Genomic DNA, 13,561 nt, shown 5'->3' on the forward strand with positions numbered 1-13,561 from the left:
TATTGGCTTATCATCCAAAACCATATTAACTATTATCCATACACTAAAACCTAGCTCTTTGACTCACTCTCTACAAATTTATTATACTGGGTTCATTGGGCCAAGATCCCTTACATTTTGGGCTTGGTCTGAAAATTGTGTCCCTACATGATCTATACATTTATTTTTTATGCATAATGTTATATTACAAAAACTTGCAATTTAAACAATAAATTGATGCATAGCTATTAATCTTTGATCTTCTGGAAATTTTACAAGAATTAAGGATATAAGAAGAAAATGTAATCTAATGATGAATTTGTTAAAATTCACGTCCAATAAAAAAATATTAAATAAAGTTGTAATCTTAGGCTACAATCAAGTTTGTAGCCAAATTTTGTCCTTATTATATATCATTTGTATATTGATGTGCATGAAATATATACAACGAAGTAACCTCATATATGCATCTTTAACCTCATTATTATGTTAAGTTGTGACTAATTATAATCTATCTTTTGTTTTATAGGTTATAAAGAATTTACATGCTAACGAGAATTGGTGAAAAAAAGAAGAAAAAAAATGTGATCAAGTCATCATCCTTCATGAACACATGACATCCACAAGGAAGTTGAATGCTCCAAGGTGAGTCTAGGCCAATCGAGTCCTGCCAGTTTGAAAGATCCCGTCCAGGCATATGTGAAAGAAAAGAATTCGAAGAAGAAAGAAAAAGAAGTCCAGGCATGAAGTGTATGCAGAAAGCAAAGGAAAAATGAATAAAAAAATAATAATACATTAGGCGTGAAGCGGACAAGGGATGTACAGATGGGCTTGTGGTCATAATTGCATATATGGGCTTTCTTCTTACTCCACCGAAACACAAATAAGGAGTTTCCATTGGTCCACTTCAGTCTTGGTTTTGTAAAAAGAAAAATTTTAGGTCGGTGTGACTTGGTGAGAATATAAACAGAGAGCAAAACAGAAAATACAGGGGGCCGAACGTATAGAGCCGCAGTAACTCTTTGGTTTTTCTCTGCCGTAGTTTTATTTTATTTGTCTAGTTTAATTATTAATATTTTATTTTTATGTTTTATTTTAATTACTATAAGTAGTTAAATTTTAATTAGGATTGAAGATGAAATCTTGTTAAAGATTATTAATAGTATTATGTGATTTAATTTTTCTCACAATATTTTAATGATTTGAATTATTCTTGCTTCATATCAATTGACTAATATGAGATTTTAGATATAAGTTCAATAATATTTTTCTCATGATTTAGGATTTACCTTAATTAATTGAATGCTTGGATTATGATTGTTTTATTTTAGAATTGGATATCTCTCGTGATTTGTTTGTCAACGGATACAATTAATGATTTGATTTTATACCTAAGAAGCGAAGAAGAGTATTGCTTTATATTTTTAAACATAAGTTTTAAAGATAATATTTTCTATGATAACAAGATTGATTTCTAGATTATCATGCAGTGGTTGGAAAAAATTAATGATCATAAATATATGCTGATATCAATTAATAAGGCGGATTCTAAAATCTTAATTCATTTCTCTTGATTGTTTACATCTTTCTACTATTTTATATCACATCTTTGCTTTTTTTAATTACTTGCTTAGCTTTATTTAATTTCAAACAACCAATTTTTATTAAACTAGATTAGGATTAATTTGGTTAAAATTTGATTAATTTTCCTACGTTCATACAAGTCCTTGTTGGTTTGACCTCGTTTTTGTCAAACTATATTTTGGTACGGTTCATGAACTTGCGAGTACTTTAAAATTTCACAACATAAATGATGTTTGCTCATAATTGTTTTTAGGGAGCCCTTAAATTTATTTTAAACCAAGTCAACTTGATAACCTATTAAGTTAACGTTCTTATACACTCACACCATTTACTACAATACCTTGAAAAGGTTGACTATTAGCGGTGCAGAATCACTTTCACATGGATTCATTATTTTTTCTCCTTCACCCGCAATTTTCTACCTCAGAATTGTGGCACAAAAATTGTGTAATCAAGTTGATACTTTGTTGGCCCGAATATAGTTCTTTTAAGCACAATAAAATTGATGCTTTCTTAAATTTTTAATGATAAAACCGAAACCTTTTACAATTATCAAACTTGGATAATATTTCAAAGACAAAAAGTAAATTTAATACCTAATGTGGTGACTATTGACTAAAATTCTTTCCAAATCTAATCACACGTGAACTTTCTAGGTTCTTCTATAAAAATAAAAAATAAAAAACTTCTTAGTTCAAATATAATAATATATCATAATATTTAAATTAAAAAAATGTATTGTCTTATTTCTAATGTTCTATTTTATGCTCTTCAAGTCGGCAATATGTTTCTTTTTTTTATTAGGACAGAAAATTTTTATTCAAATTGTTTTGAAACTTTCACTTTTACTATTTTGGCAATTTTTTTTTTTTACGTGTTTCTTTGCAATTTAATATTATAAAGGTTATGTAGTAATGTTTATTTTATTAAGTAAGGTTGTAATTTCAGGCTACAACTAATTTTATAGCTAAACTTTGTCATTTTGAAAATATAACTGTTGGATTGCATATTCTTTACACTTTTAACACAGATGTCAAATTTTATGTCAATCGGATGTTATTTACTACATGATCTATAAATTTATTTTTTAAGCATAATGTTATACTACAAAAAACTTCATATTTAAACAATGGATTGATGCATAGCTATTAATCTTTGATCTTCTGAAAATTTTATAAACATTGAGGATATAAGGAAAAAATGTAATTTAATGGTGGATTTGTCCAAATTCACATCTAATAAAAAGATATTGAATGGAATTGTAATCTTAGACTACGACCTAGTTGGTAGCAAACCTTTGTCCTTATTATTATTTGTATATGATGTTTGTCCATAATTTTTTTTAGGGAGCCCTTAAATTTATTTTAAACCAAGTTAACTTTATAACCTATCAAGTTAGAGTTCTTATACAGTCAGTCACACCATTTACTACAATTTGTTAAGGTGATTGACTATGAGTGATGGACAGTCACTTTCATATGAATCTATTATTTATTCTCTTTCACCCACAAATTTCTACCTCAGAATTGTGGCACAAAATTGTGTAGTCAAATTAATACTTTGTCTGCCCTGAATAAAATTCTTTTAAGTGCAACAAAATTGATGCTTTCTTAAATTTTTAATGATAAAACTGAAACTTTCTACAATTATGAGACGATCAAACTTGGATAATATTTCAAAGACAAAAGTAAATATAATCCCTAATGTGGTGACTATTGACTAAAATTTTTTCCAAATCTATTGAAACATGAACTCACTAGTTCAAAATATAATAATGTATCATAATATTTTTCAAATAAATAAATTATTTGTCTTTTTATAATATTCTATTTTCTGCTCTTCAAGTCGGCAATATGTTTCTTTTTTGATTGGGACAGAAAATTTTTATTCAAATTTTTTTGAAACTTTCAGTTTTACTATTTTGGCTTTTTTTTTTTTTTTTTGAAAACACGACTTTGGCAATTTTGTTACACGTGTTTCATTGCAATTTAATATTAAAAGGTTGAAAAAATAATAATAAAAAAAAGTTGGAATGCAATTTTTTTTTTTTTTTATCTATATAGATTTACATTGTACTTGTAATGTATAATAGTAATGTAAACTTATATTACTATAGTTACACAAAATGTGTTTAGTATTGTAAACTAAGAAATTTTTTTTTTTTTTTAAATGGATATTGTAATCACAATAATTGTAGGGACATTGGGCCCAATAATTTACAAAGGATGGCCCAAAAAAGTCTATTGGGCTAAAAACCCAATCCGAGGACATCACATGATCTAGAGGTATATGAATGTACCCCATAAAGAAAATGCCAAGTAAAGATGTGATAAACGAGTGAACAATTATGTCCGAGGAAGATATTAGTCCTCGGATATTAAAGCCAAGGTCATAGGAAGAGAGGTTTAATATCCCCAAGCTATGTTATAAAAAATCTTATGGCTGCGGGAAGATACGGTACACGTGGAGGACAATAGAAGAGCGGTGAAATATCTAAGGTAAAGCTGCTACCACCGCCCACACATTAAAAACTCTGCAGTTGATATACTGACTGCATTAATGGAGGAAGGAGACATGAGCATGAGGTTTGGAACTTGGTCCTTGACCCTAGAGGATTTCGGGGAAATTTGATGGAACAAGTATCCAAAGCCAGCGTTACAACCATGAGGTGGAAGATGATAAAGAGAAGAAGAGGAAGTATAAATAAGGGGAAAGACCTTCGGAAGAGGGAGGCTTTTTCTTGGAGGAGGAGAAAGAAGAGCATATGATAATCTAGCGATCTATAATTGTAATCAACCTTGAGAAACAATACTATAAACTATCCTCGGATTATGTTCGAGGAAGAGCTTTCATTTATATTCTTATAGTTAAATTCCTTGTTTGTGCCATTGGGCCCAAGACCCATTCTTTCTTTGTTGTTTGAATCACCCTCAAAATCTAGATTTCAAGCCCACTCTCTACAAAATTTATTGTAAAAGGTCTTTCAAGCTCATTCCCTTTGATTGTGGATTGGAGGTTCGAATTGTGTCCTTACAATAATATTTTGGAATATTTTAAGCCTAACCAATTTGGCTTAGGATGTTTTCATTTATATATATGATTGTACAAATAAAAAGAATCAAAGATATAAAAGAGTTTGAATTACATGCAACTTCTTATCCTATCTTCATCAGATCCTATCTACAATTTGTAATTCATATTTGAAATTATCACAGCTGCCGAGGATAGTTGGATTAACTTCAGCAGAGAGTTTAAATTACAAATAACTTCATCTTATCCTATCTTTAGCTCTTATCCTTAACACGCCCCCGCAAGCTCAATTGTTCTGGAAGGACATTGAGGTTGGTCCGAAGAAGAGCAAATCTGGAGGAAGAAAGCGGTTTGGTAAAGACATCGGCTAGTTAATCTCTGCTTGACAGAAAACGAATTAGAAGGGAACCATTAGCAACCATGTCCCTGACAAAATGAAAATCAATCTCAACATGCTTGGTACGGGCATGGAAAACTGGATTAGAAGATAAATAAGTGGCGCCAATGTTATCACACAGGTACCCCAAGCTCAAGTAAAAGAGAACGCAACCATTTAACTTCTGCAGCTGCATTAGCAAGGGCTTTGTACTCAGCTTCAGTACTTGATCGAGCCACAGTCTTTTGCTTTTTATAGCCCTAAGATATGAGATTATCACCTAGAAAAACACAAAAACCCCCAGTTGAACGTCGATCATCACGACAGCCAGCCCAATCAGTGTCAGAGCAGGCTTGGAGAGAATGGAATCTAGAGCGTTTGAGCTGTAAACCAAAATGAATGGTCTGTTTAAGATAACGCAAAAGGCGCTTGACAAATTGCCAGTGAAGAGACTGGGAGAGTTTGTTGACTGTGAAAGTGATGTCAGGACGAGTAAGAGAGAGATACTGCAAGGCCCCAACAGCGCTTCTCTATAAAGTAGCATCATCAAGAGGATCTCCTTCAAAAGTAGATAAACTAGTGGATTGAGCCATAGGGGAACTAACGGGCTTGGCTTCCAACATCTTTGTTTTTCTTAAGAGATCTAGAATGTAACGCTTCTGGGATGGCATAAGCCCGCTAGAATTGGGCAAAACTTCAACACCAAGGAAAAAATTGAGATTGCCTAAATCCTTAATAGCAAAATCAACTTTTAAATGGCAGAGAAGATCATCAATGGCCGAAGGCTTTGAGGCAGTGACAATAAGGTCATCCACATAAATCAAAAAGTAAATGGTGACAATGGCACTGTGATAAATGAATAGAGAAGAATCAGACCTTGAACCTCGAAATCCCAAGGCAAGTAGGAGAGATGAAAGGCGAGAGAACCACGCCCTAGGAGACTGTTTTAAGCCATAGAATGCTTTTTCAACTTGCAAACATGATTGGGAAACTGAGGGTGTGCAAAACCCGGAGGTTGAGATTTATAAACATCTTCAAATAAATGACCACGTAGGAATGCATTTTGAACATCAAATTGACGAATTGCCCATCCTCAAGAAACAACAAGAGAATAGAACGTACGTACCGTGGTGGGTTTAATCACAGGGCTGAATGTCTCAGCGAAATCCACACCAAGTACTTGATGAAATCTGTGGGGAGTAAAAGTGCTTGAATATGCGTTTGGGCTTTGGGCCTGATTAGTTGGTACAAATCTGTTCAATCAAGGTCTCTAGGCCCACAGGTCAGTCCGCATTATAGTAATCCGAGGAGTTGTCTAAAGAGGAGTATCTCCTATGATGGGCCCAGCAAAGGCCCTAGGATTTGCTAAACAGTTTAAAGGCAGAATTCTGGAAGATCTATTGGGTAAAGGTGTGATCCAAGCACCCTTTAGAAGCAGGAATGTGTGAGAAATATCTGAGGAAAAAGCTGCTACCATCGCATCAAAGGCCTTGCATCTACCTCTCTGGCCGCATTAATGGAGAAATGACCTCCGAATAGTAAAATTCAACCTTCCAACTATTACTTGAAGACTTTAAGAAGGTGGTGGATGGGACAAATATCTAAAAGGAAGATTTGTGTTACACGTGGATGAAACAGGAAAGAAGAAGGATATAAGAAGAGGATAAGGGAAAGAAGAGGGGGATCTCTCTTCTTTTTGGGAAAGGAACTAAAAATTGTAATATTTTGCTTAGAAAAAGAAATACTATACAAATTGTCCTCGGCTCACGTCCGAGGAGATTTTTTGTTAAGTCCATCTATTACTTGCATAGACAGTGGCATTCTAGCCTGTTGTTCAATCTTCAAACATCCCAAACCTAGGTTTCAAAGTCATACTCTACAAATTTCATTGTATAAGGCTCTTTGGGCCTGAGCCCATCACTTGTTTTTGGGTCCGGGTACAAATTGTGCACTAACAAAATCCCTTAGCAACTAGGCGGGCTTTGTAGCGTTCAATGGAGCCATCAGCATGTTGCTTAATCCGAAATACCCATTTACAACCAACGATATTGCGAGAAAGGTGAGAAGGAACAAGCACCCAGGTTTGATTTTTGAGCAAGGCATCAAATTCAAGGTTCATAGCAACACGCCAATTTGGGTCCTTCACAGCTGAGGTGTAACACGTTGGTTCAGTGAGTGAAACGACACTAGCACCATCGGTAAGGAGAGCACTTGGGAGAGGATACCGAACAGTACCATCGGTGAACTTCTTGGGTTTGGTAATATGGTTCTTGGATCGGGTAACCATGGGATGAGAAGAGGCTTTGGTTACTGGTAATTGAATTTGAGTGGCTAGAATGATTTGGGCAGAGGCTGAAGGTTGCTGTGTAGAACTTGAAATTGGAGGTGATGGAGAAGATGTGTGAATGGAGGCTGGGTCATGTTGGGTAGTAGGGCAAACATCAGGTAACAGATGGGCCAAATTGTGTGGGCCAAGTAAGGTAGCTGGTGAGGTCGAAGGAGGAAGTGAATGTGGCTGTGAGGGAGGAGGCCCAACATGTAATTGGACTACTGACTGAATCCCAGTAGAGGGTCGTACATGAAAGGATGTTGTATCTGAAGAAGGAGCTAGCTGACTGAGTGAAGAATCAGATTTATCAACAAAGGGAAAATGTGTTTCATCAAAAAGAACATCACGGGAGATGTAGACACAATTTAAGGGAAGATGCGGACATTTATAACCTTTATGAAGCAAACTATAACCAAGAAAGATGCACTGAGAGGAGCGTGGCTGTAGTTTATGAGAATTGTAAGGCCTTAATCTAGGCCAATATGCACAACCAAAAACACGCAAAAAATTATAATCAGGAGCTTGGTTAAAAAGTTTTTCAAAAGGAGATAAATTTTTAATAGTGGAGGTGGGAAGCCGATTAATTAGATAACAAGCTGTTTGAGAAGCATCATCCCAAAATTGAAGAGGAATTTTTGCATGATATAGTAAGGTTAGGCCTGTTTCCACAACATGACGATGTTTACGTTCCACTGCACCATTTTGTTGGTGTGTGTGAGGACAAGAAACACGATGAGTAATGCCACAATTTTGCAAAAATTTGTGTAGCGAGCGATATTCACCACCCCAATCAAATTGAACCATTTTAATTTTTTGATTGAAATATCGTTCCACATATTTTTGCCATTGATTAAAAATAGACAAAACATCACTTTTAGTTGTCATGGGATAAAGCTTAGTGTAACGACTATAGGCATCCAAAAATGAGACATAATATTTAGAACCAAATTTAGAACAAACAGGAGAAGAGCCCCATACATCAATGTAAATTAATTCCAATGGAAAATTAATTTGAGTACAGGATGAAGAAAATGGAACTTGTTTACTCTTAGAACTGAAACAAGTAGAATAAGGGCGAACAATTTTATTTGAACTAAAAGGCAAACTAAATCTAGCAAGAACATAATGAACAATACAAAAAGCAAGATGTCCTAAGCGTGAATGCCATCGATCTGGAGAGGTGCGTTCACCAATAAAGACAGACGATGACGAAGGAATTTTATTGAAAGCAGAAGGAAATCAGTACAGCCCATCTCTACTTGGCCCATGCAGCAGAACTTTCTTCGTTGTGCGATCCTTCACAATGAAATAAGTGGGGTGAAATTCAATGGATGTATTTGTATCATTGGTAAACTTATGAACATAAATTAAATTTTTGGTAATATAAGGGATATGCAAAACATCATGTAAAAGAAAGGAGGAAGTAGGAGTGGATAATTTAGTAGAACCAATGTGTTTTACAGTCAAACCAAGGCCGTTACCTATGCGAATCTGATCAGGATCATGATATTCATCTGCCTTCACATTTAAATTGGCAAGATCAGCTGTAAGATGGTGAGTTGCACCTGAATCTGGATACCAGTTGAGATCCGAGGGGGTCTGTGGAGTTGTAAGCAATGCATGCATATATGGAGGAGTCACTGAAATAAGAATGATCATATCGATGATAGCAATTTGGTGCTAAATGTCCTGTCTTGTGGCACACTTTACAAACTGGACGAGTTGAAGAAATTGTGTTACCAGGCCACACCCCCGGCCTCTATTATTTTTCTGATTGGGGGAAGGAGCACCACGGCCAGAAGACAGATTAGAGTGGCCACCTCCACCACCACCACGTGAATTTCCTCGACCTGCAAAATTTGCCCCTGCAAGTGAAAGGTCAACAGTTGGCTGTTGATGTTCAAGCCGAAGTTCATAGGCTAATAGATGCCCATACAATTCTTCAATGGAGAGAGGATCAACCCTTGTAGTAACTGATGTGACAAAGGAATCATATTCTGATCCAACACCAGCTAGAAGAAAAGAGACAATTTCAAATTCAAAGGCTGAGCAGTGGCAGCAAGTGTGTCAACTAGTGTTGTGAACTAGTGAAAATAATCAGCAATTGATGAGTGGCCCTTCTTCAAAGTGGCTAGCTGATAGTGAATTTGCATTGTTTTAGCTCTAGATTGGGAGGTGAACATGCATTCTAATGCTTGCCAGACATCTCGAGAGGTGGTAAATTTTACCACATGAGCCAAAATTTTCTCAGAGAGAGAAGAGATAATAGCACTGAGTATCATTTGATCTTGCAAATATCAATGCTGAAATTCTAGATTTTGGATAACTTGAGTTGTATCATCAGCTACAACTGTGATGATTCTAGGTGGAGCAAGTGTGGTCCGTCGAGGTAACCATAGAGCTGCTACCCCTTAAGGTAAGGAACGATCTGTGCTTTCCACGGTAGGTAGTTGTCACGGGTCAGTTTGATGGTGATTAGATGATAAATAGTGGTGAGTGTGGTGGGAGAGGGAGAGGCAGAGGTGTTGACAGTGGAGGCTGAGGAAGTTGAAGAAGCCATGAAGAGGACGTGAGTCACAGAAGCTTTGATACCATGTAATCACAATAATATTTTGGAATATTTTCAGCCTAACCAATTTGGCTTAGGACGTTTTCATTTATATATATGATTGTACAGATACAAAGTATACTAGAGAGTATACCGGTGTGTTTCGTCATTTCTATATGACTTATGTGCACATTTTTAAGGGGAGAAATTCTACCTCGTGCACATTCGTAGGGAGAGAAAGCCATAAGGGAGATGCATATACTAAGGGGGAGAAGACAATCTTTTTGAGAAAGCCTTGTTTTGCTTTGTTTTATATTATGCTTATTTTCTCATTGCTTTTTTGTGCTTTGAGTTTCTTTCAGTATCTATGCTTTGTTGCTCTCATTGCATCGTGTCTATGTGTTGGAACACACTTGTGCCCTTGTTGGATCTTGTATCCTTAATGCAAATACCTTTTGTGTTTTGCATTGGTTGTGTGTTCTTGTATCCTTGTTGGATCTTGTATCCTTAATGCAAATACTTTGGTGTTATGCATTGATTATGTGTTGGACATGCATATATCCTTATGTGATTGTGCTTTAATGATTGCATGTTCGGATGATCATTTGTTTTGCTATATAATCATTGTGGTCATTTCTATATGACTGTTTTGGTGTATGATCAAGTTGCTCATATGTTTCACATCTTGTTTACTTGATCGCATTTTACTTGTTACATTTTACTTATCCTTTTATTACTTGCTTTACCTTGAGGGTCTAATGTGTTTTGTGCAAGTATTTCAGGTTTTAGGTATATATGTTCCAAGTGCTTCACAACTTCTACATTAAGTGTGAGTGAGTTTTGCCACTATTCCCAAACTCACGTTAAGTCTAGAGTCTGTTACAAGGTGTTTTGTCACGGAATAGCCAAAGGGAGAGATTGTAAAGTTGTAATTTACAACTGTTCTGTGTTGGCTTTAATTCCGTGCGAAATTTAATTGTAATTTTGTTCAATCTTTTATACCCTATACTTTATGTGGAATTTTATTGTAAGGGTTGTGTAATAGAGAGAAAGAGTGTGAAGACTCAAGCATGTGAAGACAAAAGATTTCTCGCGGGTAGCTCGCGGCTAAGTATCCCGCGAAATAATGCATGTGTCTTACACATGACTAGAATACGAAGAGTCATGACAGATGATGACAGCTGGTTTTCGCGAGTGTCTTGCGGGTAAGGCATTCCCGCGAGATAACCGCAAGACAGTCTGTTTTGCTATTTCGTCCTATCTGCTCCACTACATCCTCATACACACTATATGTACCATCATTACTCACATATTGAGTAGAGAGCTTTTCAGAAGAGAAAACCCTAGCCACAACCCTTGAAAGTGTGAGATTGTTATACCCACAATTCTACACACCATCCATTGTGGTTTTCCTCTACTCTTACCTCTCCATTTCTATATCCTTGAGAGGTTGATAGCTCAAACACTTACCACACTCATACTAAGTGTCCAGTGAGTTTTTGGTACTATTGGGAAGCATTGGATGAAGCCAAGTTTTGGCGGATGTAATCGGGCGCATTGTGGGATCCGGAAAACTAAACAAGACACGGTTCCGAGAAGCCTTGTTGGAGTAGGAGCTTGGAGGGCTTAGGTGCATTAGGTAGACTAAGCTTAGAGGGTCTTTTGCTATTCGTATATCCCAACTTATTGTTTAGTGGATCGATTTACCGCTTAGAGGGCAGCGGAGAGGTTTTTCGCCGAGTTCTTCGGTTTCCTCTTCAATAACACATCGGCGTGTTATATTGTGTTTGCATCTCTCTTCCTACTCTTTTAGCTTTCTCTTTATTGCTGTGCTTTATTGATCGCTTAGAGTAGTTTTTTTGTTTGTTCGCTCGCATTTACTCTATTCCGCACTTAGTTTAAGTTAGAATAAAATCAACCAAGCCATAATCTTTTAATTTGGAGTCTAAACAAGCTCTTGTGTTTTGACACAAATCAGAGCTTTCAAAAAGAATCAAAGATATAAAAGAGTTTGAATTACAAACAACTTCTTATCCTATCTTCATCAGATCCCATCTACAATTTGTAATTCATATTTGAAATTATCACAGCTGCTGAGAATAGCTGGATTAACTTCAGCAGAGAGTTTAAATTACAAACAACTTCATCTTATCCTATCTTTAGCTCTTATCCTTAACAGATATTAACTTGAGCAAAGTGAGGTTTTATATTCCCCTTTCTTTTCTTTTTCTTTTTTACTTTTTTTTTTTTTTTTTTTTTGACCTTTGGCAAAGATGGACAACCCAGTTTTGACGACTACCATAGTACAATGTCAACTTGAACAATTATTTACAAGAAAGAGTCAGCTTCTTTAACGTTCCAATAAGGTTGAAGCTGAGATTTTCTATAAAAATAACTCATCTTCTCACTTCCTTCTCAAAATGTCTTCTTCACAGTTCACCTGCACCATTTCTAACCTTTGCTCTCTTTCTCCAAACCATTTTTGGAGCCATCCCTGTCTTCCATTATCGTTTAAGCTCAGCTGGAAACTTCACCTCCGATGACCCGTATGGATCAAACCTAAATGTGCCTTTGGGTAATCTTTACAACCAAACCCCTCCCCAAGGTTTTGGCCTCGGTTCAGTTGGTTTGAACCCCTACCAAACTTATGGGCTTGCTCTTTGTCGTCGTGATGTTGAGCAAACTGTCAAAAGAAGCAACTCTCACCCCTGAACTCTATGCAGGTGAATTGCTAGACTTAGCAGGTGCAGATTCAAAGAAGCTCTATGGTATGGTCCAATGCACTAGGGATCTTTCTTGCAATAACTGCTTCAAGTGTCTTGATAGCTTAATTGCTAAACTTCCTTCTTGTTGTAATGGTAAAGTTGGAGGAAAAGTTGGCGCTGGGAGTTGCAACATAAGATATGAGATGTACCCTTGCTTCAGTTTTTAGGTAATATATGCATAAAATAATAAGGGGTGTTTGTATGAACACATCCTTTCTGCAATTATGTAGTATTACCAGTTGCCATGTATCTTTGTTGCATTTTTCAACCTATTTTTTAATAAAATTTATGTGTTTCTTACTATGATTGTTGTGGATAAATGAAAATTTCCTCATCAATTTTTGGACAAGGGGGTTGGATTAATAGTTTGAAAACTTAGGTAAACACCAAATTCAAATTTTACAACTTCTGCATGATAGATTAGGGGTGTCAATTCAGGTTATTGTGTTGTGTCGAGGTAAGCGTATTCGGTTAAATGGCTCAACTCAAACTCAACCCATTTGATAATCTGGTCATGACCCTTCAACCCTAGCACAACATATTAATAAAGTGGGTTGACACAGCACAACTCACTTAACACGCTTAATAAACGAGTCGTGTTGGGTTAACACAAATGTGACATAACCCACTTCATCCCGCCTAATATTAAACAAGCTTAATTGACACAAATTCAAACCATTTAACCAGCTTAAAAAAAAAAAAACAAAACAAAACAAAACAAAACAATAAAAATAAAAATAAAAAAAAAACTGGTTAATATTGTTGTAAACTTAATAAACAACAAATTTAATACAAACTCATAACATCAAAATACCTATTAAGCATACAATTTGAAAGTTAATAATAACATCAAATACTTAAAACACATCGTCCAAAAGTTCAAAATAACATCAAATTACTTAATAAATATTAACTTCATAATGTCGTACTATCTATCTAAAAATAGGTTT

At 35.5% G+C, this 13,561-nt stretch overlaps 1 non-coding gene across 1 annotated transcript; it reads right to left on the minus strand.

Moving 5' to 3' along the window:
• Positions 1-9,208: 9,208 nt before the first annotated feature.
• Positions 9,209-9,344, minus strand: LOC142605433 (small nucleolar RNA Z247). The gene has a single exon (XR_012839054.1). It is a non-coding gene; the product is annotated as a small nucleolar RNA Z247 (small nucleolar RNA).
• Positions 9,345-13,561: the final 4,217 nt, after the last annotated feature.

The sequence above is a fragment of the Castanea sativa genome, chromosome 7 (assembly GCF_040712315.1).
Source record: "Castanea sativa cultivar Marrone di Chiusa Pesio chromosome 7, ASM4071231v1".
NCBI lineage: Eukaryota > Viridiplantae > Streptophyta > Magnoliopsida > Fagales > Fagaceae > Castanea > Castanea sativa.